This window comes from Drosophila guanche, unplaced genomic scaffold, assembly GCF_900245975.1.
Source record: "Drosophila guanche unplaced genomic scaffold, DGUA_6, whole genome shotgun sequence".
NCBI classification, from domain to species: domain Eukaryota; kingdom Metazoa; phylum Arthropoda; class Insecta; order Diptera; family Drosophilidae; genus Drosophila; species Drosophila guanche.
Window position 1 is genome coordinate 80,751 of NW_022995749.1, and position 23,210 is coordinate 103,960.

The 23,210-nt window shown below is 45.4% G+C and overlaps 1 protein-coding gene across 1 annotated transcript in view; it reads right to left on the minus strand.

Moving 5' to 3' along the window:
• The window catches only part of LOC117585292 (octopamine receptor beta-2R), a 43,936-nt gene extending 22,101 nt beyond the window's left edge, over nucleotides 1-21,835 (minus strand). Inside the window, exon 1 of the mRNA XM_034274720.1 lies at nucleotides 21,736-21,835. The gene's annotated coding sequence lies outside the window, so the exon portion shown is untranslated. The remainder of the gene's footprint in view (nucleotides 1-21,735) is intronic.
• Between the last annotated feature and the right edge of the window lie 1,375 nt (nucleotides 21,836-23,210).

Genomic DNA, 23,210 nt, shown 5'->3' on the forward strand with positions numbered 1-23,210 from the left:
AATTTCAAAACATCGGAAACGCACATCTCTATGTGTTCTCGTGTGTTTTGCCCGGTCCCAGGAACAAGCAAAAAAAAGGAGAGAGCAGCAAAACTGTAGCATACTTACGAGCGCCATTTACCTTGTTGTTTGCCAAAAAATGTTTATTGCTCGCACAGCAAAATGTAACCCTAACAAGAAGAAGATTCAAACAGATACAGCAGCCCACACACTTATCCACATTCCCATAACGAACCGGGGTCAGTGTGGGTCCTCTGGCCTGCTCTTTGGCTAAAAGTTTTATTACCGTTCCGTTCCTTGTGCTCCTCCTGTGCAGCGCCGGGCGGCTCGTTATGTGTTTATTCAATTTGGCTGCCTTTTCTATGAGTATGACTAGGACTACGAGTACTGCCCTGCAGTTCACTCTGGCAGGCCTATGTGCCTAAGGACATTGCGGATAAGTTTATCAGGAGAGCCAGACAACTGTGACAGGAATGTGTGGGGCAGACAGATAGAAGACATGACCCCGGCTGGGGCGGGGGGATTATCTGATACGGAACGTACAAACAAAAAATTCAATGGAAATATGTAGTGGCCTCGATTCATATTCAGCATCGATTGGCAGCAGCACTCCTGCCATGGATCTTAAGACCCTGTGCCTGTTTGGTTTTCATTTCATTCAATATGATTGCTGGCCGGACAATTGCAATGCAGAGTGCCCCGTCCGGCCATAATCAAGGCATCAAATTAAGGCTGAGAGGCAGGAGCTCTTTATGTTTGTTAACATGTTTTGGCACTCGCTTTATGGCCAGCTAGAAATGTGTACTAATAAAGTGAAAGCGGTGGCCGGACGAGAGCCGAGAGCCCAGAGCCCAGAGCCGAGCAGATCATAAATGTTTATGTCACTACTCGTCGTACTCCATGGCTTCTATGGGACCCTGACTCGGTTGTCCGTCCACTGTCGCTGCCTGTCGCTGAAGCTCACACGCGTCTGACGAGTGCGGGGACTGAGAGCTCGAGAGATAGAAGGAGCACTAGTGATTTTACGTCTTTGTTGGGCATTTCTCTTTTCGTTCCGTCAACTGAGGCTGTGCACTGGTGTGGCTTTCCATCTTCGTTTGAGGCATGACAACGACCAGGACAAATGTGCTGCAAGTGCACGGGGTCAGAGGCGGAGTCGCAAAACTGATTTGCAATGCAAGTCTCTTCTTTGGCTTTAAGCACAGATTACTTAAGCTTGAAATAAATCGTGAGCAAACGATGCGCAGTAATAATAATTATAAAGAGGACGGGCAGCTGGCAGTTGGCATGAACCAATAAATGAATTCCTTTATCGATTGTGGCACCCCGAGATGGGGATGCGTATGAGGCCCAAGTGCGGCTGGCAAACTGGAACGTTAATTGCGCACTTAGAGCGCCTTAAGCGTCTTATAATCGATAAAGCCCATGGCTGTCAGGTCGGGCCTAGAGGGCAGAACACAGAGCCCAAAGCCTGTCTGGGGTTTTCCTGACTGGCGGCCGGCCTGTGGCAAAGCCAGCAGTCGACACCTGCCGACCGACCCAGGTGCAGCTGCTGGTGCAGGCTCAGGTGTAGCCACAAGACAACACTCGAGCATACAGAAACAGAGACCAGGAAGACAGAACGAGGTGTACATCCCACATTTGCAGAGAGTGTGTGTGTGTGTTGTGTGTTGTGTGTATTGATGCGGCTGTATTCCCCACTTTGTTAATTATGAAAACTGTTTAGATGTCTGCCTTGGCTTAGCTCAACTGTCTGCCCAGCCGACTGGTTACATGTCTCGAATTAATGATATTTAGTTCACAATTAAATATGTACATACATTCAGTACTCAGCATCCATATCAACGACTTGCAAATTGGAGGCCGTAATATGTAATACGAGCAGCATTCAATTTGGAGAACTATTACCGATGTTCCAGGCATAAATAAATGAGTACACAAAATGCCCAACACTTGTGACTGCCGCCGCAATGTGTCTCTGAGGTGTCTTTGCCGCAAATGAACGGCCAGGGGCGGACAGGCCAGGCTAAGGCTAAGCTTCGCCCCGCCCGGCACTTTGTGTCTGGTCAGAATCGATGTGGATTCACTCACTCAAAGAAACTTTAGCCGGCAGTTAAGCAACAAACTGTTCCAAATGGTTTGTTCAAACAACTAATACTTTTCTTAATAAAAATGGTTCTAAGACATTTAATTAATATGATTTAATGGCAAAGGTTGAATGGTATATCACTGCCGATTCCTAATATCTTGAAGTAAGTATATTTTTGTTAAAGACTTCCCAGAAGCCATGGAATGTCTTGTGGTTTTGCGATATTTATGCCAGCCCCTTGGCTGGGCATGTGAGTTAAGCGTGGCAGTTTAAGTGTACGTTGGCAGCTCGCACTGCCTCCGTGCTTCTCCTCTCATGCATATGTATGGAGTCCCACAACGGCGACTCAATATCTGGAGGATATGTTCACGCGCAAGAAGCACGCAGCACTCGGCAACCGCACCCACACATAAAGAGGGAAGCCCATATAGGGGAACGAGGCTATTACCATATTTCATGCTTTAGATGGGCCTATTCCACTTGTCAGGGCCCATTCCATTCGATGATATGCCAGGCAGTCAAAGTTTGTGCGACTCTTCTCTTGACTGAAAGGCGAATGTCTCACTCAGATATGCACACAGGGTGGCAGTGAAAGGAGTGCCAGACACTGACACTTGGACGGACGCTCACGCACATTTGTTGGCCCACAGATGGCCCAATCGGTGTGTGTGTGTGTGTGTGTGTGTGTGTGTTTGTGTTGTATGCCATGTGGCAATCTGTTCCGTCATTCTATTTGCACACCTGAGTGATGGCCTGACCGCGACCCAGTCCTGGGTGATCCCGACCTCCCACTTGACTAATTCCATTTGCTGCCTTCTAAATCCCAAAAAGCTCATATTGTTTAAGCCAACAATCAACTATGCAACGGACTGAGCTCCTGTCCAGTGCTGTCCTGTGCCGTACTCACCGCAATTCTGGCCAAATTCGGTTTGCATAATATTAAAGCTTTAAAGGGGATTTCATTTGCCTATGCCTCACACACCGCAAACTGATATGGAATCTCAAATGTGCATACCGGGAGGGGGGTTTTGTTTGAGTGGAAATGGAATTGAATTGAAAATTGCATTTAATATACGAAATAACTTATTATTTGTGTCTGGAATGTATTAGAGATCTCACAACAATTCCATAAATTAAAGTGGAGTCCTTAGATTTGCCTAACTTTGGGTTCACTGTACCATTTCGTTTGGTTTCTGCAGCAGCCAGGCAGTCAGGCAGGCAGGCAGTCAGCAACCAAAATGTATTTTCACATCATTCCACATCAACTCTTGCCGCCTGGTGTGTATGTGTGTGTGTATATGCCTAAGTACATATGTATATAGGCCGACCCGTCGACGGCCCATTTGACTGCTGAGTTGGAACGTCGACTGTCGACTGTCGACTGTCGAGCCCCGCAAAAAGGCAGAAAAGTGGATCAAGGCGAGTTACGGCTAAAAAGGCAACGAAAAAACAATCTCCATAGCAGAACAGAAATCAGAGAGAGGACGCCCAACTCAAAAACATTGCAAAACTTGCGAAACTTCAGCTTATGCTCATTGGAAGGGATTGCTGCTTCTAAATGTAGAACGGCTGGAGCACCTTCCCATTTATAACATGAGCTGAAAAGTTGTTCCCTCGCTACTTGGCATGGGTTTGGGGCCGGGCTCGGTTTGGAGTTCGGTTCGTTTTGTGCCCCAGTAGTCAAGGCAATTGGAGGCAATTTTGCAGGTTTTATGATCCGATCGCTAAGGCCCCCGAGCCGTGTGTGGGTACCACTTCCGGCTTATCAAAGGCAGACCCCGTTGACAAATATGCGGAGAGTTTTGGGCCATTGGAATGCGGTCAGTGTAACGCTAACAAGACATTTAGCATTTCAAATGGCAGCAGTCCCCGGTCCCCAGTCCCATGTCCTCCTTTGGCCAACTTCTCAGGGTCTACATGTTCTTGGGGCCTAACTTTGGTAATAAATTTTTGGTTTCGCCAAGGAATACAAAACAAAAAGGCTAAAAACAAAGTTTCTTTTTTTTTGGGGGTCCGCCAAAGGACAGACAAGCATTAACAACGAAATTTAAAGTCGGTAACTTTAATTTTCTTGTGTTGCCTTTTTTGATTGTTTTTATTATGGCTGTATTTGTTTCTGTATCTCGCCGCCTGCATTTGGGTATCTCCTGCCCCAGTGCCTGTCCTTTCTATTTTCGCCATTTATTGTCACGTTAACGGCAATTTTCATGCATAAAGTTTTACTTTCGCTTCTCGCGCTCTCTGTCTCTCTGTCTTGCTCTCGATTTCGTTTTCAGCTTCGGTTTCGGTTTGGGTTTTTGTTTTATATGTTTCATTGGGTCTGGCAGTTGGTTCGTTACTTTTTATTGTACCTCCAGCAACAAGAATATAATATCTATACAAGTTTATCTCTTTGTCGGTGCTAGTTTATATGTGTGTGTGTAGTCTGTGAAGTTGCCTGTTCGTGTCACTTAACGATAAATTCAAATTACCATTTAATTTATCGCTGTCACCGTTATGGCTGTCGCCTGTCGGGGTCTGTCCCCAACTGCCCCTGTCTCCCCAGCCACTACCACTGCATGTTTTCGGTCGCTGCTGTGTGTGTGTGTGTGTGTGTGTGTGTGTGTGTGGAGGGAATTTATTGAGGAAACTCTTCCCGTGAAAACTCTTCACCGTTGGCCGTTAGCCTTGCGCTCATATTTGGCAAAAACGAAAAGGACATGACTCTCTACACCGAAATGTTGACAATTCGCAGTGGCTCACGTCAGCTCCTGCTGCTGCTGCTCCTTCCCCTTTGCCACATGGCTAGGCAAATAGAATTGGTGTTGAGGCAAGGTGAAGCGACTTGGGCGGATCTTAATTTAATTTCTGGTGCAGTCGCTGCCAGGGGCGGGAAATGAATCCTAAATGTCGCCACATTTTGACACGTATACAAGGGGGAAAATGGTTACTCTGGCCGGTGCGCCCCCATGTATGCAAAGGCAAACGAATCGGAATGCACGTAACGGTGATTTACTACTAAGCCAGATTATCCTGCAAGTATTTGATGCACCCAAACGTGACACGAGCGACACGGCTTAGGGCAAGAAAACTTGAGCTTTAACTTTTGAGTTCCCACTGTACAAGTATCTGCTGCATAGATGCAGAAATAAGGCCACGCAAGGGATGAAAGTAACCAAATAAAGTTGGCTCTAAAACAAGTCTTGCGGAAGTTCTAATGGATGAAAAAGTCCTACCCTTTGACCGGTCGGACTATACTTTTTCTTTCATTCAAATTCTTCTTTAAAAAAACGTTGATTTGTTGTGCCATTGACTGATTCATAAACTATTTCTAGATATCTATGAACAAATTTGGAACGTGAATGAACGTTTGTTTGAGTTTTTTTCCAATTTTTATTGGCACATACAATTTTTAATAATCTTGTTTTTGGGGTGACATCCCTCTCGCGTATAAAATATATTGCACCTGGAATCACTATTGGCTTTAGAGAGCTTTTAGTTTACGCGTATTTGAATATTGGATTCAACGCTACGTGACAGGAATCACCGGAGCGAGGCAATCACCGTACAAACTGTGGGCAGGTGTTGATCTCACGCTGCTGCAACGTGACTATGCTCAGGGGTGGCTCCTGACCGTTTGAGTGGCGCAAAGCCAGGCATAGACACCACAAAATCCGCTCGCTGTCACTTATTTAACGAGCATCTGAGGCCTACTCACGAAACTTTTCCATTAAAGCAACAAATTTTAATTTTAATTAGACCCTAACGAGGCAGAGGCTGGCGCAGAGCTCACAATAGGCACTGGCTGTATTCCCAGTAAGAAAGCAAAGTCAGCCAACATCCTACGCACAGTCCGTAGGACTGTTGGCTCACGGCAGAGTTTTGCTGGTTTTGCTGGTTTTGCTGGTTTTCTGGTTTGGCCCCAGGCTGTGGTGGCAGGCGGCAAGAGCCCGTGTCGCATATAAAAGTGTGTGCAAAGGATGCAGGGACGCCAACAGCAGTGGCTACATTTTGCATTCAGCAACACCTAGCCGCTGAGATACACAGATACACAGCATGGTACGAGATGCGAGATACATTCATGTGCGTTCGTTCATATTTTACAGTTTTGCAGTTAGTCCAGCAATTTATGCGCCACACCAAAACCCCACTTCACACAGATAGACAGGGACAGCAGAAGATAGAGCCAGCCGCAAGGGCAGAGAGGGAGAGAGGGAGAGAGGGAGAAGGGTGAAGGAGCAGTGGATGTTGTGCATTCATTTTGCAGTGAAAAGCGCTGTACTTACATTGAATCGCGACTCGGCCATTCAGGGTGAGCTTTTGGAATTCAGCCGTGAATGTTGCTGCTATCCCAGCTAGCAAATGCTTGCGGCGCACCACTGCTTTTCCTACTCTCTCGCTGTCTCTCCTGAACTTAAAGTATTCTCCTGCCAAGGCTAGCAGTCTTACGTCAGTTTTCAATGAAAATGCACTTTAAGCAAGATTGAGATGAGACAAGTTTTTGCCAGGCCACGATTCGTATTCATCGAATCTGCACTGAATCAAATTACTGCGGCTAGGCAAACCGCAAAGAAAAACGCAAAAGAACTTCCACAGATGGCACGAAACGGAACGAAACGAAATCAATTTCATGCAAAAATAAATTCCATTTATGGGAGAAACTTACAAATCAAACTCTGTCAAAGCTGTGGTCCTTGGCAGGGCTTTCAGCTTAATTGCACGCCCTTGTCATCATCGACATTGGCATTTTCGGTCAGTTTCATCTGGCGAATTGTCCCCACCGTCACCCGGCACCGCCAACGGCAATGCAATCAAATCGGAAAGAAGTGTACTCGTGTAATTTGCATGCAAATATAAAATTTATACATTTTTGCGGCCTGTCGAAGCCGCGGGCCAGGAACGTTCATTGCTCGAAAACGCCGCGACTGGCGACAGGCAGAAAACAAACGGAAAAGATTTCCAGATGGGAGCATTGCTCGGCTTTCAGTCGAAGTTGAAATAAAAAGCCCTTGAAATGGGCTGCCAACCTGCCATCGCTGTAGCAGAAGCAGAAGCAGAAGCAGAACCAGCAGCAGCACCGAGTGACAGTGCCCTTTTCGGTTTCGGTGGCAGTTCTTTCTTTAGGTGACTTCCACCCGCCGCGAGTCGCGTTTGTGGCGGTTTTGGCACGTGAAATTTACTAAGTTAACGGCCCGGCAAGGACCCTCTTGCTCTCACTCACTTTCGCGGTGCGATGGTGTCGGGGATAAAAATAAAACAGCCAGACTGTCGTTTCAGGGGAATACCAGGAGCAGATAATGCATATAAAAGAGCAGCCGCTATGCCAGTCCTCCCTCATGCATACCCGCGTTGCTTTTGTCGCACAACTTTGGCGCGGCTATTCCTCTCTGCTCTCACACTCGGCTCACCACAACTCGACTTGTCCCGGCTTTGCTTTATGACGTTAAGTGTGGCTAAGGCTAAGACTAAGGCGAGTGCGAGTGCGACGCGGGGCTGCGGCTGGGGCTGGGGCTGGTGAGGGAGGGTGATTATAACGCTGCCAACCTGTCTCGATTTATATAGTTTTGCTAGAAATAATGTTGAAAATTATTACGGATAAACGGCGCCCTCCCCTGGCGGAGGTGGCAGCAGCAAAACCATATATCAAGCTGATGAATGCTGACAGCGCGACACAATTTTCGCACGCAGTTGCGCCCGGCAGCCAGCCAACCGACAAAAATGTCAGACAGTTTTTGATGCGATCGAGCAAAAGTCCGAGAGAAAAACGTCTGCCAAATTGCAATCGTCCAAAGAATGCTGGCACTAATTAAATGACAACAATATGGCTTGCATAATGATGGAAAGTATAGGAAGTATGGGGCCTGGTAATTGGAAATGGCTGAATGAGCCAGAAACCACGCGGAAATGTTTCTGGGCTACGATTTGTGTTCAGGGTGGGAACGAAATTCTCTGACTTTGCATAATGTTAGGAAAAAGCTATACAAATTAAAGGAACTATACGTTTGTATACACGAAAGAAATGTATAAATTAAATATTTATATTAAAGCAACAACTATAATATAAGTAATTTATAATATGAGAACAGCTCATAGTTATACAAATAATTGATTATAATTAATTGAATGAATTAGTTGTATTTATATTAGTAATTAATATAATTATTTATGGAGAAAACAAACTATTTGACGAATTTCATTCAACTATTTTATAGCAGTCAGAAGCCATTGGGCTAAAAGTTACCTAAAACAAAGTACATACTTCGTTTGTTAATTAATTCAGTGGTTTTTATGTTCCCAATTAGAGCTGTTGTTATTTAGAAAATATAAACTACAGAGCTTGCAAAGTGGTTGCGTCAGTAAAACAAACATGTTTTCGAATTATGAAGGAACACATGAAAAAGTTGCCTTTTAGAAATATTTTTGTAGTGCTCGTAATCCCTCTAGAGCTCCACTACCTATTCATTTCCCTAATGAGCCACCCTACTAAACAAAAATTATTAACATGCGTCCACCTCCGACATGTGCATTGGGTGGTTATCTCTGGCAGTGCATGCATAATACCATAGAATATTTACCCAATATGTAATGGAACAATTTTTGCTGGCATTTGTGATACTCGCGTCGCAGCCGCCGGCTAGGCGTCGACTCGGCCTGACATTGCAATAAATTATGTGCGGTTTTATTTTTAGCTATCTTTAAATAACACTTTCAGCGCGAATGTCGACCGTTTTTGGCATTTGGTTTATTTATTGATTTTTCTGGTTTTCGGCACATCGGCACATTGGCCGCACAGGCACAGGCACAGGCATAGGCACAGGCAGATATGTCACGTAAACACATGTTCCCGGCCAATGCCACACAAAATGGAGACCTGAGCGAAACGTACACACTGTCCTGACTGATTAGAGGGCCACAGATAGGAGACGATTTCCTTTTCCCTCCTTTACACCCACACTGGTGGGTACAATATTGCTCCTGGCTGGGTCTCTCATTTGCAAATGTAAAATAACATGGGGAATACTCTTTGGGCCTTTGCTGCATTTGCTTTTCGTTGATTACATACATCCCCTTTGCACCCGTTTTGGTCACCTGTTTGTGGCACGGCTTTTGTTTGGCTTTGGCCTGGAGGCGTCTCGTTGATGGTTTATGCATCATGCGAGTACGAGTACGAGTACGAGTACGAGCATGTATTTGTTTGCCTTTTGCGGTTTGGCTCGTTTGCAACAATTAACATATTTGGTCTGGAATTGCGGCCATTAAATGAATGCCAAAATGGGAATAGGAAAACGGTTTGTTAATGCAATTTGCTGTAGGTGGAAACTCATTAATGTTGCTTGCACGTTGGCAACTCATTCAACTAATTTTTCGCATCAATTGCAGCCTGAATGTGGCATAATTCAATTTCAATTTTCCACTTGCCACTGCTGCTCTTCACGGATGGCCTGGCCTCCCTGCAATCTTTGCCCATCAAACTAATTGCAACATCAACGAGGGTCGGATGCGGTCACACGAAACTTTAATTTGATTACCGAGAGCCACACACACACACACACAGAAAGAGAGAGAGAGAGAGATACTCATTGTCGTCCATACACATAAACACTCTGAAAGTGGGGCAGCTTGTGGGATATCTGCGGATCTGTGGATCTCTGTAGATGTGGATGGGGGCGTCTGTCAGGCGGGGTCACGGCACCCACAAGTTGTCAGCTGGCAGGCGAAACATTTATTAGTTGTTACTTCTAGACAAATTTCAAAATTTACGTTCACATTCATTTGTGCGCCGCTCTGTAGGGGTTGCCTCTTAATGAGTTTTTCGTGTCGAGGGTTGACATTGAGAGCCGCAGCGCATTAGATCCCAAAAATGTGTGCAGCGGGGGGATAAGCTATGAAGCGAAAGTAGTTCCCGGAAGAAACCCTCACGAAATAGCTCAACCCGCAACAATCGAAGCCTTTTCGTGTTAACCAAAAGTGGGATTTCTGTTAACCCCAACACACAATTAATAACCCGTAAGCTGAGGGAAAAGGAAAAGACCTCAGTCCTCTCCCTCGTTGATTAGCTTGAAGACATTTGAGTCATTTGTGACGTTTAACTGAGAAATGAGAAGGCAGATAGACGACACCTACTCGTGTACGAGCTGTTCACACATCAGATTCAGCTTCACCTTTAACTGTGGTTTTCACTTCAGCTTCTGGTTAATGGCTGCTGCTGGAAATTGCATTAGCAAAAGCTATTATGACAATAACATTATTAATACGAATTTCATTGCACTTTGGAAGCGCTACGTGCTTTGTATGCTAATTGCATTGCAGCCCAGACGTCGATGGGGTTGCGGCTTCGGCTGCAACTTCCACATCGGCGTCTCACTCGCTCAGCCTGCTACGGCCCGAAAACATTTGGGAAAACTGTCAATCATTGGCTCGCTTGGCAGGGCTTTGAGCTGTTATGAGATGATACCCCCCACCCACAAAAAAACAGTAGGAAACGAAGCCAACTACAGTCAAGCTTCTGTTAAAAATCAGAGAACAAATCACAAAAGTTTACACAGCTTCAAGAATGTAATCACAAGATTGGACTCACTTTTTGCACAATCAAGTATTTAGGGACAGGGATAAAGGTACATACAAATTGGTAAAGTTCAATTTATCGAAGTTGTACTGTATTTAAGCAGACTCTGCCGCTGATTGTCTGTGGGAACTCAAACAAAAACTGAGCACATTTCAAATAAATCAACGCTCAATGCCAGAGTAGTACCTACGACCAGTTCTAATTAGAACCGGAGACATAAAAATCACTGGCGAGGCTATCGCTGCCTCTGGGTGGCTCAGAAGGTTCGTGCCATGGCTGCCACGATGGTTTGTCTGTCTTTCTGTCTGTCTGGCTGGGCAGAGGTCTGTCGTAGCGAATGACTGACTGGCTGGCTGGCCATCTGGGAGCTGTAATGTTTGTTGCCGGGGGTTGACTTGTTTGCAGCAGCTAAATTGATTGCACGGCTGATGGGGCCAGACGAGATGATGATTGCAGTGCAATCCACCCAACCACCAACCACTCCCACCCAATTGGGCTCCAGCATGTCAGTGGCACGTGGGCGTCGAATTGAGCTGGCCACTGGTCAGAGTCAGAGTCAGAGGCAGAGTCTCATTGCTGCTCATAGCTGACCCACTCTGGTGGGGACGGGCATTAAATTTACATGAGCAACAACATCAGCATCAGCAGTGCAGAGCGGGGCGCACAATCAGGCACAATCGCCAGTCAAATGCACAGCCCCCAGCCAGTCATCTCTGGTCCATCATCAACGTTAGAGCAGATGCAGATCGCCGTCCACCGCTTCACCTACGGGCACACACTCTTCATTTTTGACGCGATTCCCGCCATCGATTGGGCATCAATTGACAGCGTAAACAGCGGCAATTTCATTAGCCCCAAAACTCAATGAATTCAACAAGAGCGGAATTAGTTTTAGTCAGCTGCCTCGAACAGAAATACAATTTGGTTAATTGAAGCAACAACAACAATGCCCATAGGACAGAGCAACCGCCAGAGCAATGCATCGTCGGGGCAGAGTGAGGAAGCAACTTTTATACTCGTTCAGTCGCACACACATATATTTCTGGGGCCGTGAACTTGAACGAAACGAAATAAAACAATTTAACAAGAGCAAGAGCTGGGCGGGCAGCAACAATTAAACGGAATAAAAATACCAGAGTACGATTATATATAGAAGTTCTCGTGCGGCTGTAAATATATGTACATAAGTATTTTGTGTGTAAGTATTTTTAAATCAAACGTTGGCTGCGCGACGAGAGATTGCTTCTGCTGTTTTCAGTATGAGTGACGATAAATTATTTAGAGAGCCCACAGATCTATGTATGTATGTATGGATGGGCGAGCGGCCTTGCTCTGCAGCCATGGAGGGACGTGAAGGTGGCAAGCCCTTGGATAACCTCTCTGTGGGCAAAGTTTCGACATGGTGTCTGTCTCTGTGTGCCCAGAGCGCACTTGCTCGCACTTTACATGCCGGAACGCCAGCGACTTAATACATAATTGTTTATGGGGCGAGCACAAAAGAAATATTCTAAGTACACACTCGTATATTGCCGCAATATGAGTGCGCTCTCACACAGCGACCACGAGACGACACACAAACAGAGGCAGCTATGATATGAATTTCAGTTTAGAGTACGTGCTCATGAGGCGCTCGCGTTTGGCGTCGCTCACGTAGCCGCTGTCGCGACGACGACCGCAGACGCAGACGCAGACGCAGACGCCTGGCTTGGCCCTTCCCATGCCACTGCCACTGCCACTGCCGCTGCAACTGCCACTGAAGATGATTACACATGCACTTATTAATAGAGCTCCCTCCAGCAATTGACCCCGCCGTCCGCTATGCCGTCACATTGCTGAATGAATCACCATGAATGGGGGCACGGTTCTGGCCATTGATGCGACTGGTCGGAACCCCTCTCCGGCAGCATCATAAAAGCCATGCATCAGCAGTAACTGAACGACCCCGTGGCTGCCCCCGGTGATTGATATTAATTCAATTCAATAAAATTCTATAACTCATGCACACACTCTCACTCTCTCCCTCTCTCTCTCTCTCTCTCTCTCTCTCTATCGCTGTTGCTCTCAAAGTTTATTTTAGGCTAATAAACCATTTCAGTGAGTTTAATTTTTATTACCAACTTTCCTGACTGCCTCTGTGTGTTAAGTTATCAAGCGCATACATATTTTTAAATTAAAGAATAAAAATGCTTATAGAAAAAAGTGCGACGGCAAGTGAAATACAATTAATTGAGGAAAATTCCATCGCATCTTAATTGCATTTGCAGACAGCTAGATCCAACTGCTCGTCAACCTCTACAAACTCCATGGGCCAAGAGGTCAAGTACGAAACTCAAGTCGTTGCCAGGCCTCTACGCTCTGCCTAAGCTTATGCCAGCAATTTGCACTGATAATTTCCCATTATTAGAACTGAAAGTGAATATTTCCGCGTTGCCAGCGATGGCAGCAAGTGACATCATCAAATGAGATCAGAGCAGGGCGATCAGGTATCGGGCACATCAAGGTTTTTGTGGGAGCACAGAGTTCCCGCAATTAGCATAGGTTCTTCCATGCTTTGCATATCATTCGAATCGTGCGGATCGGTGGGAAAAGTGTGCACCCTCTCAATATGCGGTGAATTGAAAACTGTTCTGCGGTTGAGAAAAACAAATTTACTATAAATATATGCCCATATTCGCTTGCGGAAATCCAGAAATCCAGAAATCCATTATTTACATTATTATTATCACAATGCGTCGCCACACAGGAATAACGTTTGGCAGGAATGTGGAAATGATTAAGGATGCACGTAAAAGCTGGCCATAAAATGTGCAATTAAATTGTCTGTGAGAATTTGTTTTTCACTCGAATGCTGTGTACTGCCTACTAGCGTAGCATCCCCATAAATGTGGGCCTGTGGCATCTGTCAATTAAATCTAATATGTTGTGGTCGTAAAACGCACAAATGTTAAAGCGTTCGCGATGGTAATCAAACCATAAAGAGCCCGCGACAAGTGCAAACACAATTACAAGCAAGAACTACGACAGAGTGAGGGTCTCGTCCGTCTCAGTGTCCGTCCCGCTGGCTGGCTGGCACACGCCATAAGGCATAAGGCATAAGGCCCCCACTAAGCTGTCGTCGTGCCGTCGAATAATCTTCGCATTACAATGTGGAGAGCCCAATTTTATTATAATCTGGCAGGCAAATCAAAACACTTCACACCCAGCAAACAAACAAAGCGGCAAACAAGTTGCCCCCCAGATCGCGTTCCGCCACTCACCTCTCTACAGCCCTCAGCATCGGTTCGGCAATTCAATTGAAAATTCGATTCCACCATTAATGGGTGCCCATAGAATAGATAATTGGCCATAAAGCTCATCTGTGTGCGTTGCTGGTCAGGCATATTAAAATGCGTTCCGCCGCCCCTCCGCTCCATCCCGCTGACATATTTGGACCTGGGTCTGTAGTTTCTGGCTGTCTATTTTCGCCTCTCTTGTCTCATGTACGAGACATTTGCCATAGACAATGTTAATAAACACAAATATTGATTTGTGTACAGGCATTTGGGCTTCAATTGCAGCTTAATGAAAACAAATAACAGACGATTTGACTAGCTCATGAATGAAGGAAGCCAGCGCTGGGAGCCAGCTGATGAAGCCAGCAAAGTTCCGGAGAAGCAGAGTGAATGTCAAGTGAATGGATTTACAATTGAGGGAGTGCTACTGGATGACTACTGCTGCTGAATGGATGGATGAACAATTAAGCAAACAAGACAGTGGGTTCCATACGTGTTGGGCAATTGTGAAGAGTTCGCCTCAACGCCATACGAGGAACATTCATAGATGATTGAAGAAGATAGTGCCATAATGTAGTGTCAGCACAACTGATTGCTGACCTGACAATACAGCTGTAACCTTACACATAGTTATTTACAATGAGTTCTCGCACATCCAAACGATGAACAAGATTTTACAGAGAGATAATAACAACATGAATTTGGCATCCCTCGGAGAGTGGGATGATAAATGAATAGAGTCAGCTAAAAATGGCTTGTAATTTACTTTGATTTATAATGGAAGTATTATTTCAGAGATTTTAACTACAATTAAGCGATAGATAAGCTTCCCATAAGCGAGAGAGAAGCACCATCAGAGAGAGAGATAATCCTAAAAATGACTGCCAAACCATGAAATATCCACTAAACGATTTTTAAATATTTACGCCCCAAATATTAGAAAGCTGCCATACAATTCTAAAACTAGATAAACACAATTTGGCATGGTATTTCCAACAAAGTTGATTTTTAAAGTGTTCTATAAACGGCACGAGAGAGCAACATTTTAGCCCCGAAAAAGTGCATCGATCCATGGCATCGTGGCACTCGCAGCTAGCCAGCCAATCGAGTGTGAATATATAGATACACATAGTCGAAGGCCCTCGGCGATGAGTGGCTGAATAGTAGACGGTACTTGGCGCAGAGAGTGAGAATGCAAACATTATTGCTACACTACAAACATGGCGTATGCGTAATTTTCAATTAATTTGATTTTCTTGATGGCTGCTGCTGCCATCGTCGCTCCAGTGAAAAGTCAATTAAGAATATAGTGCCACCCCGCTGCACGCTTCCTTCATTAGTTTTGCTCGTTTGTTTGTTCAATGTTGGAACAATTATTAGAGCTTCCCATTTGGCCTGTTGAACTTTGACAAGCGCGCTCTATTACAGCTATTATAGCTGCCAACAAGTCAATGTCTCAGCGCAATGGAAAATGGAAATAGAAAATGTGTAACCATGAGAGCACCCAGAAACGAGAGTGGAAAAACTGAAATTATAAAGAAGCCCTGCCCTGTCCCTGTCCCTGTCCCGCCACGCCGCTAGTTTTACATTACGCCGCTTATACCGCTCTATCCCCTAGTCTATAATGCGGTTGCATGGCAAACTAATTAAAACTTGAGCGATTTTCTTCAGGGGCAGTCAGTGTTTGCTAAAGTTTTCCCGCTTTTCCCACCTTCTACAGTTGTTATTTTCCTTACTCCGCCTTATTTTCGTTTGCATTTGCATCTGCGACTCCTGCTGCAGCTTTGGCTTTAATTTTTAATTCATTCCCATGCCCCATGCCCCATGCCCCATGCCACATTCCGTTGCGGAGCGATTTGTTTGCTTTTTATTTTCTTTAGAACAGCTCTCTTGTGGCCGCTGAGTTCTAAATTGAAATCAGCAGAGCCCGTTGTATAAATTATGAAATTAACTTCTTTCGGCCGGACCGGACCTTTGACGCAGTCGGACTCCTCTTAATTGAGTTCAGTTTTACAGGGTCTGCTGGGGCGTGTTAAGCTGTTTTTCGGCTCTTGTCCCATTTCTCTTTTTTGGTGTTATGCAAAGCTGCAGATCTATCACGCACACGCAATGTTTTCACAAATCTCTCGCTCTGTCTTTATCTATCAGTCCCGCCCCAGTGTCTGTCTGTCTGTCTGTCTGTCTGTCTGTTTCTCTTGGTAAGCTGGCTTTCGAAAAAGTTCACTTTCCAGCTTGTGCGCTTTTTGTTTGCTTTCCATTGCCAAATCCTTTCTGCCAAAGCATATTCAACTTGGCTTTTAAGTTGCCATTGCCATCCTCATGCCATCAGTCCCATCTCCAGTTCCACTTCCACTTCCACTTCCAGGTACAACTACAGCCATCTGGTTTTTGTGTTTTTTTATCGACAGGCGGCCGGTGGGAAGGAAAAGGAATGCCGAACCAAAGCGCATTTAGTGCTCAATGGGCAGGTGTTGAGCCTGCTGCTGCTGTGTTATTCTTCGGCTCTTCGGCCTCCCCAGGTATTTGGCAACGCTCCCGCCTGATTTGCATACTTTTTCAACTATTTTCCTTTTTCTCCCTTTTTTTCCCCCTCCGCTTATCTCACGCTGAGTGCTGGCCCGACCTTGCCACCTTCGAAAGGGTTCGGCATGGGACTGGGGCTTGGGGCTACAGTGAGACAATTCAGCTCTCAAGTGCAGACGCACACAGCGTGAGTGAAATATTGGCAAGCGACCCCCGAACAGATCTCCGAGCGACATTGGACCATTAATTGCGTCTCGCAATGGCAACCGCAGCGCCGAGGCCAAGTCCAGAACAAAGGGTTATCTTGAGTGGAGGAGCAGCGATGGGCTGCCAAACCGCAATGGGATGGGGAGGAGTAATTGGATCTGAATGTGGCTAGCGCATAATGTCAGTTACTCACCAGTGACAGGGGATTGACGAGACGAAACGAGAGCCCCCTGCCTCGTTTGGATCAAAGTTTCTTCCGCTCCCCATCGGCTTTCGCTCAACATGTGTCAAAGTTTTCGCCTCAATGAGCTTTAAATATTTGATTTGCTTTTGTCTCGTCTTTTTTGCCACATGGGCGTGTGTGACAAGTTTTGCCTCACAGCCAGGGGGAAATGTTTTGGATTCGGTTTTTGCGGTTTCCGTTCGTCGTGTCGAGCACTTGACGCGTTCCATATAGACTGTAATGGTTCCACCACACACACCATACGCATAAACATAAACATACCAAATATGTATGTAAACATTTAAACAAGAAAGAAACTCTGGCCTTAAAGGTCCATCTTCCTATGGTACCTAGAGATGTTTCCCATTGATACCAATGAAAGGATAATGAAGAACAAATATATGTTATACTTAGCTCGAAAAGGGCTTTCACAAAGGGTATCTCTCAGCCAGGTTATGGACTAATATGTGAGTTTATTATGGGGCTGAAGGCTTCCTGCTGTGGCTTTGTCCATCACATAATTGTCATTGCCAAGTTTGGAAAATTTGTAACCAAATTGTTTGAATATTTTTCACACATTCAGTTGGTTTTTGTGCTGGTCTGTGTCGAAGGCAGACTCTGGATATTGGTGGCCGTTTTGTCTGTTGATATGCTGAACAGACGGCCTGACAGGCAATTAAAAACGCTGGACAAGTCGAGGCCCAGGCCCGAGGCTCAAAAAGCGCAGCGCCTTGGCCTCGACGGACCAATAAATCAGGAGCGGTGGACAAGGCAAGGACATCAAACGGACACTTGGCTGCAGGCTGACTGCCGTCCAAAAAGAGTGAGAAGGCACGAAAGGAAAGAACAAGGAGGTATATGTACAAATAAAATTCAATTAGAATTCTATTTTATTTTTGCGCTTTTCTTTTGGCGTCTTCTTATCGCTTGCAGCTTTTCTAATCAAGCGGACAGACGGCGGGCATTTCCTTTTGCCTCTTTCCCTCCCGCCCTTTCTCCCTTTTTCTTTTGTTACCCCATCTCCTTTCTGGGCGCTCTCGTAATTTGAAGTTGTGGAAAGGCCCAGCAAAGTGAAACGAAACGGAGGTGCCCAGAGGCCATCAAATCAAGCGGAAGGGAGAGCGGTCCCAACACAAGATTTTCACACTGCTTCATTTGTTCTACAGGGTGGGTAAGTCGGTGCCTGCCTTTTTGTATCTGTGTGTGTCTGTGTGTGTGGGCTGTGGGCTTTGTCGATAATTTTCTGCCTTTCTACACATTCAATGGCTGCCTTTGACACAGCCACGAACATCCTCAGCAGCGGCCGAACGCCGAAGACGACGACGGCGACTGCGACGGCAACGCTTTTGAAACCACAAATTACATTGGAAATTCCTGCTTGATTGAAGTTGATTGAGCAAGAAAATGCCGACAACGCCCCCAGACTCAGCCGCAGCCAAAGACATAGCACAACATCCATCGGGTGTCCCCCGGGTTTATTCTCCGTTGTTTGAACGCGCCTTAAAGAAAACTTTTTAAACACCTGTCGCCGTATCTGTCACAACACTCTCTCACACTCTCCACCTGTGTGCGTGTGCGTGTGCGTGCTGCATCCCCTCTGTCAGGGTGTGTGGTGGATCAGCCTGCGGTTATTTGCCGCTTTAACATACATTTCCGATACATGCCGCAAGCCATCGACGCCACTCGAAATTCAAAGTATCATAATTAATGAGCACCACCCTGCGGCACAGCCCATTTGTGCACCACAACTAGGCGTAGCCATTGGCCAAAGTATAATCTCATTTAAATTGCATTCCAAATGGGTTCCCTGATTACAGAAACAAAAGAAAGTAATTGCATTAATGCTGCATTCGCTGCGCTTTCGCCAGCCATTTTTCACTTCCGCTCCGATCCGGAGCGGCCATTGAAAGGAAATTTAAGAATTACTCCCCACTAATTGAGGCAGTAAAAGAATGCTATAAGTATTACAAAGTTGATCATTTATATTATAACTACTAGCCCCATAAACAGATGAACTGTGGGAAAAAGTCTCTGATAAGCCAATCGCCTGATTATCGCCAATGTAAACATTAGATTTAATTGAAATGCAAGTACAGTACGATTCAGAATTGTAAGACAACACGCAGTACGATTAGATAGCTGCTAAAACTCACTTAAAGTGTTGTAGAAATATCAATTAGTTAATTGGCTTCGACTCGAGTGGAAAAGTAGTTCTGTAGTGGAAAATATTCTGTGCCCGTTCCGCGTGCGCATCACTCTACTTCACGGGGAGACTTAATCACATTTGTCACTGATTATTTTTAATAATATACATGTGTCGCTTGCTAACAATTTTCGGTAGTTTAACACACAATCGATTAGCGACCAATTTCTGTACATAAACTTAATTGATCAACAAACATGTTTAGCATTATAAATGAATTATTAATTGATTTCGTTTGAAATGACAGGCAGAATAGAAAATTTAAACAGGCCAAGCTTTGCATTTTCGATGCATTCATTTTAAGATTGAAGGGGATGCCACATACACATACACCCAGGGAAGAATAAAAATAGCAACAGTGAAATTTTAATGTTTACTTCGAGTACTAAAAATAAATTTTGCGCTAAGAGTGAAATTTGAATAAATTTAAAAATAGATTCAATATTTGATATGATTTATGTTTGACTTAAAGTGAATTTGTTTCTTTTCTTGGTACTCTCTTTTCTCTGAGTGTACGGGTATGATATTTGTAGCGTTAATTTGTTTTTTCGAAACAATTTGATAACTGGTTATAAATTATACCTTTCGATGATTCAATAGTTCGGCATCATTTTCTAGAGCTGAACATAACAAATGCCACATTATTAAATAGGTTTATCTGTTCGATAATTGCCAATAAATCACCTAGTTCCAGTACTGCCTTTCCCCATAGTTGAACTCCTGCACAAAGTTGAGAATGAATCACCTGCACTGATAACCGACTCTGTGCATTACCTAAGAACAATAATCATCCTATTCGTTAGCCGACTCGAGTGTGCAAATGGCTGTATTCAATCTCAGCACTCTTGTGCCATAAACTAACGACCCAGGAAACTGTTTTACAGTGCTGAAGCTCACTGTCTTTCTAGCTATTGAAGCTGTAAAAGGTTTTTTGTGTGAGCAGATTGTCAGATTAGTGGATCCATAATGTCTAGAATGAAACGTACGGGGTGGGGGCCAAAATGTGGGACTTCGAGCTGAAGCTAGCAGCATCTCAATTCAAATGAAAATCTTATTGATAATTATTTTCAAATATTATTCATCATTATACTCACCATTTACTGAACTGATGCTGAAGATGCGTTGACTGAAGAGGCTGCCCCAGCTCGACCCGTTGAAAGGCAATTCAACAGCCAAGCAAAACATTTGAGTGCCCACACACACACACACACACAGAAGATGTGTAGATGGAATATAGGGAAATCTATGGGTCGACTTAGATGGTTGACTGTGCACTAGACGACACAAATTTGCATTCGAAAGCTTGAGAGTTTTTGGTAACGCTTGAAGGCACTGCCAAGGCAAAGACGGACGCCTAGTGAAATGCAAATCGAATAAATAGAAAATAAATAGAAGGCATAAGTAAACAAAATCACTCCGTGCACACAGACAGAGGACTCTCTTCTCTTCTCTTTATCTCTTTTCTTCTTCTCTGATAGGTAACCTTTAAAGAAATCATTCCTCACCCCCATCATCGTCATCATCATGGACATTACCAGCAGAGCATTCTGTGAATGCGTTTGTTGTGGCTTTAAGTGTGTAACCACCGGGGGCACCACTGGGGATGTACGTACTCAAAGAAATGCTGACTGTGCAGCCATGTAGCACGCTGAGGAGCTTAAGTCGTTATGAGATGACGATTTCTATGCTACAGGCTGGGCTCATCGACTGAGCTGCGACTGCGACTGAGCAGCGGGGCAATATCAACACTTCCGTCCTATGGCTCAGCATCGCAGCGTACCCTCACTTTGAATTCAGGGCTCGAGGTGACTCAGTGTGTTTGTGTGTGTGTGTGTGTGTGTGTGTGACTCTGTGGAGCTAGAACTTGGCACATAGACCGCGTTCACGAGCCGGAGCAGCCCCGTTCCGTCCGATGAGTGGCTGTGGCTCTGCCGCGACAGTTCTTATTTATGTTATCATTACTCGTATCGCTACCGTTACTGGTTATTTTCCCCTCGAGTGGCAAACTGGTCGAGTGGCGCTGTGATTGTTGCATTTTGTCGTAGCACTCATTACAACTAACATGGACGGTTTGCGATTATGACTTCGGCATTTTGCATTTTGCACTGTGTTGTGTTTAGCTTTGTTTCATATAAATAATTTTGCCGTTTGGCGGATTTGTTGGACTCGTGCATTATTTGCATGTTTAGCATGAACAACTTTTTTCGAACGTGCGGCGAGTGGCGTTTGTTTGTTTCCAATTGCGCGACAAGTTTGCAAATTGCACCAAAAAATGATTATAAAATAAAAAGGTTACACAGAATTTTTAAACAAATATTTCTAGAATCTAGCGTCTAGCGTTTAGCGAAAACGGAAAGCACAACTGCAGCGGCAACAATAATTTGCGTTTATTTGTATTTTTGTGAAGGTTGTTACATTTTTTGATTTGAAATGCGAGGCTGCGCGACGCGACGCAAGATATTCTTAAATTGGGAAATGCAAATGCATTTTCATGGCCCTGCCGTGGCAGTGCAGTTACAGTGGCGACGGCGGAAGCGGATGTCAGCGAAGCACCCGACGGCAACGTTGCGTATACGCAATGGAACGCGCGCGCGACACGGTGCGAACCACTCGAGCTGCTCGTTGTGTGGCTGTGACTCTGACTGTGTCTGTGTTCCGGTGTGTGAGATTTACCGTTGTAAGCAATCAATGTGCCTGTAATCTCCAAACAATAATCGTTTATCTGCCTGGCTGCTGCCTCTCCCTCTGATTATGGTTCTGATTCTGATTCTGCAACAGATTCTGATTCTGCTGCTGCTGCTGCTGCTGCTGCGGAGCGCGCCTACTTCCTCTCAACATGCGACGACTGCGAATGCCAGGCAGCGAGCATCGACCATCAGACAAACGAGCGAGCGAGCAAAACGAACAAACTGCGACAGCGTCGTGGCAACGCACCAGACGGCTAACAGACGAATGAACCGCCGAATTTCCATGAGCGCCGCACGAAGCTCGAAGCCCGACACGGACACCGCTCAGAATGTGCACGGAGCATATACAGAAGCAGAAGCAGAAGCAGAAACAGAAACTGAGCGGAATGCCGAAAACCTTTTGCCGCCTGCCTGCCCTCATTGCTACGCTTCCGTCCCACTCGCAGTCGAGAGAGCTGCGCGCAGGTTGCACTCAAACCGGGCCCCGTTCTCTGTCACTCAGCTGGCAGAGCAGAGCATAACAGAACGCGGGCGTCTGTGAGCGAGCCGAACGCAGACGACTGCTAACGTAACAGAGTAGCGGCATGTAAAAGTGTGTTATTGGGTTACATTTACAGCGCTGTTAACGCTCTACTGGGGCAATGTTACGCAAACGAAGCGATGTCCGCGGCGACTGACGAAATGTTACGCATGTGACTCTACGTTTATGGTGCACAGGGCAAGGGGCATGGCTCAATATTGGCCTGACGCTGGCGCCTGTCTCTAAGCCATTAAATGCATGACAAATTTTGCTTGTCAACAAGCGGAAGATGCCACAAAAAAAAAAAAAAACTTTTCCCAGCCATAAATTAAACGCTACACAGACCCCGGAAAAGGCGACGCAGAGAATCGTCGCAAAGTAAATTCCAATTAAAATTTCAACGTAAATTCCGGAGAATGTAAATTATTCGAAATGAAGTCGTCGGCGTTAGTGGGTTCGCTGCTTTTCGGTTTGACGGTGTTTTTACATTTGCGGTTGCGGCGGCAGCGGGTTGCCTGTCAGTAAATACCCTCAATCCCACACTCACGCACTTGGGGACACACAACCACAAGCACACGCACACGCACATACACACACACACACACATGGGTAATCACCCCTTTTCGAGCATTCATTCAAATTGTTTGTCTTGGCTTGACGTGCACGGGTGCGCTTACTAAATCCTGTCTGCAGATCCGCCAAAGGAAGGAGACCCGGCAGCTTGAAATTGCTTTGAGGGGGGGGAAGCCTTTAAGTAGACTATAAATACCCTCATTCCCTTACACACACACGCACACACATCTAATATAGGGAGGGGTGGGAGCATAAAAAATAACGCCCTGCAGCCATTTTGACATCAAACGTCTTCACCTCTCGGAACTTGCATGCACACAAGCCCACACACACACATCCACATCCACATCCACATCCAAATACATATA